The 6565-nt window shown below is 28.9% G+C and overlaps 1 pseudogene across 1 annotated transcript; it reads left to right on the forward strand.

Annotated features, from left to right (window-relative positions):
- Window positions 1–4191: 4191 nt before the first annotated feature.
- On the forward strand, window positions 4192–5290 carry LOC111313495 (ylmG homolog protein 1-2, chloroplastic pseudogene; annotated as a pseudogene). The gene has a single exon (XR_016332566.1). The product of XR_016332566.1 is annotated as a ylmG homolog protein 1-2, chloroplastic pseudogene (transcript).
- The last annotated feature ends 1275 nt before the right edge of the window (window positions 5291–6565 follow it).

Here is a 6565-nt window from a genome sequence, read left to right on the forward strand (position 1 = left end):
TTTGCCTTTAGGTTAACAATGGTTTCTTTACCATCGATACCTACTATTATTATAAGATGCTTCATGGGTTGTCATTTGGTTGACGGTAAAGCATTAGGTTGACAGCTAGAGATTGTTGCTCCTGTGTCAATCAAAATATTCAAACTATAGGGTTTATAGTTTTGAAAATAAAAATAACCTTCAACATAGGTATAATATCGTACCTTACTGGTAAATGATATTATTTCTTGAGAAATACGAAAATTATTTATAGAATGAAACATTTTAATATCTTCATTTCTAGTTTTTCTAGAAGAAGAAGTATGTGAATTAATCACAGAATTAACAGAATGATAATGGGTTTGATTATCAACTGTATCTTGCTGAGATGGATTATCTCCGATAAAAATAAGAATTTGAGCAGTATTAGTAGTACCTGATTGGCGCATACTATTTGCTCGTCTAAGGGTTTCTGTATTGTTGGTACCATGAAATCCTGAAAAAAAACTTCAATATAGAGTACAAAAAGATTGATTACTAGTTATACTCTCAATATCTTCATCTGGTTGATGTTCAAAAATATTTACTGGGGGTAAAATCAGGTTTGAATTAAAACTGATTGATTCATTTGGGTTTTTAAAGTAAAGATTTTTTCCTGATGAGAAAAATTCTAAACCTGGCACTTTCTGTGTTTCAGAAGTACTTGAAAGATCTTCGAGACACCATCCTTTTGGGATTGATAAGTCTGCGAGATTTACTAATCTAGGTTTAATTTCTGAATCAAAAGTATTTGGTTTAAAATTTTCAATAATATTAGAATCTATCGGTTTGATAGAGGTATTAGTAGTATTTGTAAATTCATAAACTGCTGATCAGTTGATTAAAAGATCATGCGAGGTTGATTCGAAATTAAAATTGAGTATTTTGATTCGAAGACATAAACATTTTTCAATGTTTTCATCAAAAATAGAAATAAAATAGTTTGATTTAACTTTAAATAAAACTACTCCTGCTGCTAAATTGGATTGGATTCCTCCGATTACAGCATTTGCAGGGTTTTAAAAACGGTGATCCATTAAAACAGCTATTATTGGAATATCCTTTATGGATAAAAATAATGGTTTAATGGTGATCAAAATCATTCCTATATGGATGTATTTGACCTTTAGATATTTAGAAATAAAATTGTTTATTTTCTTTTTGGTAAAAAGAGAAATTTCTACTAAGCTTTGTTTAGTGTTAGTAGCGACTGTATCACTAGATAGTTTTTCTATATGGCGTTTAGACCAAGGTTGAAACTTTTTAAACTAACTTGTCTTGTAAATCTCATTTGGTTTGATGAGTTGTAATTCTTTGATTTTATCATCAGAAATAAAATGAGTTTTTCTCATAATATTTTTGAGTTTAATCATACCTTTTTCGTTGGTAGTTGTTGTACCTGTAGAAGAGGAAACTGAAACATTATCTGTGTTAGATTTAGTATTCAGCATAAAAATAAAATCAAATTCATCATCAGAAGAACTATTATCAGTTTCAGAGAAAACTTCATAATAAATTTCTTCATCCGATAAGTCTTCAGCAAAATAAATTTGAAGAAAACTTTCATCAAGTTTTTTGATCATTTTCTTCCCACTTTTTCCTTTGTTAGGATAAGCGTTTGCATAGTGACCTTTTTTATCACAAAGAAAACATTTACAATTAGTTTTAGAAGATTTTTTCTTCTTTTTAACAACAAATTTACCTTTTTTAGGTTTAAAAGTTGTTGGTTTCCATTTTTTCTAAAAATATTTTTGTTTTTTCTTAAAACAAGATTTCTTTGAAAAAGATTGTTTATTACAACCAAATTCAAATTCATTTTCCAAAATCTTTGTACATTATTTATACGAAAGTTTAGATTTTACCTGTTACCTGAGTCTAAACGTAGTGTATTCTACATCTAAAGGTATCATACAGTTCGATACTGGGATTGACAGCATGAACAGTTTTGAGTTTTAACTCAAGGTAAACAGGGTAATTTTGAGAACTTAATTCATCCCATGGTAAGGGAAATTTAAGAAAATATTATTGTAACCAAAATTTTGAATGTTTTTCATCCAATTTTTGATATTCAGAAAGATATTTTTTAGAAAAATCATCTAAAAACTTTATATCACATAATTTTAACTTTGATAAAATAAATTGAGCTTCTTGAGTAGGATCTAGAGATTTTGTACTATCGCAAAACTCATTTTTCAAGATTTGGGTTAAATCTTTCAAAAGTTGAAGGATATTACCGACAGCTAACAGAGAGGATTTTTGCTGTTCTCCGAGGGTTGTTTTCTCTCATTTTTTGAGGAATTGAAGGACATCACCTTGCCATATGCCATAAAAGTAGTTGAAGAATCTTTTTTTGCCCCATGTCTCCTTATAATTTGTGACTACAATAGACATAGATTGTGCCCAATCATCTATGGCTTTTTCATAGTTTTGAAGAGAGACTTTAGTTAAGTCTAAATATGTACATTTTTAAGAAACCGTTCGTTTGTTTAACGAATCAATTATAGGGATTTCTGTCTGAACTTGACTTATTTGGCCAGAATCAGAAGTTTGTTTAATCTCATCTTTGATCTCTTCCTTGTTTAAGTGAGAGTATTTTTCCTTGAGATGAGGAAGATGTTGATCCATTATATCTGAATCTATTAAATCTGGAAAATGCCTTAAATCATCAATATCTGGGTTAGATATTGCTTCGGCTTTTCTCTTCCCACGCGCCTCTGGTTGAGGGGTTAGAATTTTAGTTGGTTCTGGATTTATTTGATCATCAGAACTATCTTCTTCATCATATGTGATTTCATCGGATGAAGGTGGTTCATCCTTGACTACTGGGTTAGTAGCAAGATTTTCAAAATTATCATCTATTATATCACTATTTGCTTCTTCACTACTGGCATTAGTTGTGTCATAGTTGAGGATATAATGGTATTTGTATTTAAGAAAGAGGTCTTTATGTTCTTCATAAAAAGTCTCTATAGCATTAAGGTAATCAATCCGTTGTTGCGGATCATTACTTTGCTCCATTTTTAATTTAAAATTTTCAATAATATACTTATAAGAGTCGAAATCAAGTTGTTCTTGTTTCGCCTTTGCAGAGGTAGAAGATGAGGGTTTGTCATCGTTCATCATAATATTGTCATAGTAAAGTGGTCCAAAATCTTTAGATGTCTCAGGGGGAACATGTTTTTGGTCCATCTTTTCTACAAGCATATCTACTTTATCTTCAATATTATCAATTTTTACAAAAAGTTTATAAAAGAAAGAATAAGTTAAATCTATTAAACCATTTACAGTTCTACTTATGCTAATATTACTAGATTCATACTTAGGATCTATATGCAATTCATGATTATAAGACTTATCTTGACAAATACAAGAATTTTCTTCATAAGTTTCCATGTTTTTGGTGCTTAAAACCGGTGTACTGTTCTAAAACGCTAGCAACAAAAGGTAACTCAAGCCACAAAAGTCAGCTATCCACTCAGATATGCACGTATGAGCTTTAAAACAAAGAGCTTATGCAGAAGATGCAAGTAAGAGTAAAGAAAATCTTACAAGATGAATGACAAGTAAATCTTTATTGTAGAACCAACAATACAAGCTTTAGTAAACTTTTATACAAATATAGAGCTCTAATACCATTTACAAGGAGGATGCGAAAATGATTTATGTATAAAAGATTACAAAAGCTATATATATATATATATCTATATGTAATTTGGATGACAAAAGGAAATAGAGAGAGAAGGTGTAAGAGAGTCTGTTGATTCAATCATATTAGAATTCATTTTGTAGCTAGTCAAGTGAAAGCAAATCAGGCCGAGGTAATGAAGTTGCACCTCGTCTCCATTTAGTTGTTGGGCGTTATCTCATCTCCATCTAGTTATTGGGTTTCTTTCATTACTGGGTTTGTCATCTATGGGCCTGATTAAGAGTTTCCTGTCAATTAAAGTCCGCACACAAATTATTATTACTTTTCATTCCAAAAAAATAAAAATAAATTGGTGCTGAAGAAATAAAACTAAATACCCTGGAAATCTGGCCAAAGAAACAAAGCAATAAAATTTTTTATAGCTTCATATAAAAAATATCATATTTTTAATAGATTTTATTTTGTTTATTTTACTTTGATTTTCTTTTAAGAAAAAAAAAAAAAAAAAAAACTCTGTACATTACATTGCCTGAAGAAAATTGAAAAAAATATTTTGATAATTTTACACCGTTAATAAGATGGTTAACGGAAAAGAAAGCTTTCTAACTCGAGTTGACTCAGATGAATGCGTAACCTATCTCAGCCGCAGGTAAGCCACTTTCCTTCCTCATAAGCTCAAATCCTTCTCTTTTATTTTCCGATTGTTTCTCGAGAAAAACAAAAAGAAAAAAATTTTCCAAACATGTCGTTACTCAGCCAAACCCTCCTTCTCCGACCTTCAATCTACCTTCCTCCACGAAACCCTAATTCTCCAATCTTCACCTCCAAACCATACTTCCTCCGCCTTTCTCTCCCCATCAAACCCTCAAAGCCAAACACCAAAAACCTTAATTTTACCCATTTAGCTTTCGTTTCTCCTTCCCCGACGACACCCTGCAAAACCCCCCCAATCCTAACTCAGTCCCCACCCAACGATTCAACTCGAACCCTCAAAACCTTTCTCTCCTTATCCCTCTCTGCCACCATTATCTTCACCAAAATGATGCAAAATTTTGCTCTCCAAACAATCTACCAAAATCCCAACGCACTTTCCACCATGGGCCCGCTCTTCTTTGCTTCCGTAAAGGACAGCCCAAGCGGATACCTAAACACACCGTTGACGGTGGTGGCGGCGGCGGGTGTAGCTAAGTGGCTTGATATTTACAGTGGGGTTTTGATGGTTAGGGTTTTGCTCAGTTGGTTCCCCAACGTTCCCTGGGAGCGGCAGCCCTTTTCAGCTATCGTGGCTCTCTGTGATCCTTATTTGAATCTGTTTAGGAATATAATTCCGCCCGTTTTCAATGCCTTGGATGTTAGTCCGCTTCTGGGTTTTGCCATTTTGGGGACTCTGAGGTCGATTCTCAGTAACAGTAAAGGAATGTATTGATTTCTTGCGGCGCGAGGAGAGTGAGTAAGAACTGATAGTTCAAGTTTTAGTGTTAGAATTTCTATTTTGCTTATCAAAAGTTATTGTTCTTGGTTATGTTATGCTATAATTCTGTAACTCCTGAATATACAAATTTTGGCCGCTTTGTTAGAATGCTCTGTTTTTTATTTTTTATGAATTTATATGACTCTTCTTTTTTATTGAACTCTCCAGGATTGTTAGATGAGAAAAATATATTCTGTCTTTGTGATGGGAGTTTAGAATTTGAAGGTTTTGTAATATAATGGTCATATGTGATATTAAACCTCCTTATACTTTAATTAAGTGCGGATTTAGTTATCTCTAATATATATATATTATATTACAACATATAAAATTATTAGAGAAGATATATATATATATATATTATTACAACATATAAAATTCTTAGATAAGATTTATTGATATAAATACTTATGTGAATAACTTTTTTTTCTTAATATGTAATATAATGTTTACATTATACTATTTGTCAAGTAATTTTATTTAAAAAATTATTTAAATTTAATATATTTAAATAATTATTTAAATTCAAATTAAAATTATAAAGTATTAAAAATTTTACATAAATTTCAAATTCAAATATATCATATTTAATTCAAAATTCATGTGAATATTTGCACGAAAGACTTTTAAATTGATACAAATAAAACTTAATTTAAATATATTATATTTTTAAATAAATTTTTTAATAATTTAAATATATATATTTTTTAAATTTAAAAATTTCTAATATTATTATATTATCTTTTAAAAAAAAAATTTTAATAACCACAATGGCGGCTCAATAGCGTGGGACACTTTTGTCTCTAACATGGTTGGAATCTATTAACTTTTAAAATGAATTTTTTTAATAATTTAAATATATATATTTGTTGATGATCTAAATATATATATTTTAAAATTTAAAAATCTCGAATATAATAATATATTATCTTTTAAAATACATTTCTTAATAGTTTAGATATATATATCTTTTTAAATTTAAATGCCTTTTATCTTTCAAAATTTCATATGAGAATTTGAATTAATGATTTTACTTTATGTGATATACTTTAATTTTCAAAATTAATTAATTAAACAAATCATTCAACTGTTTTGTTTTAATTTAAATAAAATAAAATTTATTAAAAATTCACTCTTTTCTTATATTATTTACAACATTTAAAATTTAAATATTTTTTATATTAAATTCTTATATATAAAGAACTATGAAGTGTATTATATGTCAATTTCCAATCTTCTTTCTTATTAATGCACTTATTGAATTAATAATTTAATTTTAAAAATAATTGACATTTAAAAAATTATGTTTATTAAAAAATTTTACAGTTTTTGTTAATTTAAATCAAATAAAATTTATTTTAAAATCCATTCTTTTTAAATTATTATAAAAAAATAAAAAAATTCCTGTGATTTGCACGGATTAAAAAACC

The sequence above is a fragment of the Durio zibethinus genome, chromosome 23 (assembly GCF_047325235.1).
Source record: "Durio zibethinus cultivar Kanyao isolate XHJ-2024 chromosome 23, ASM4732523v1, whole genome shotgun sequence".
Lineage (NCBI taxonomy): Eukaryota > Viridiplantae > Streptophyta > Magnoliopsida > Malvales > Malvaceae > Durio > Durio zibethinus.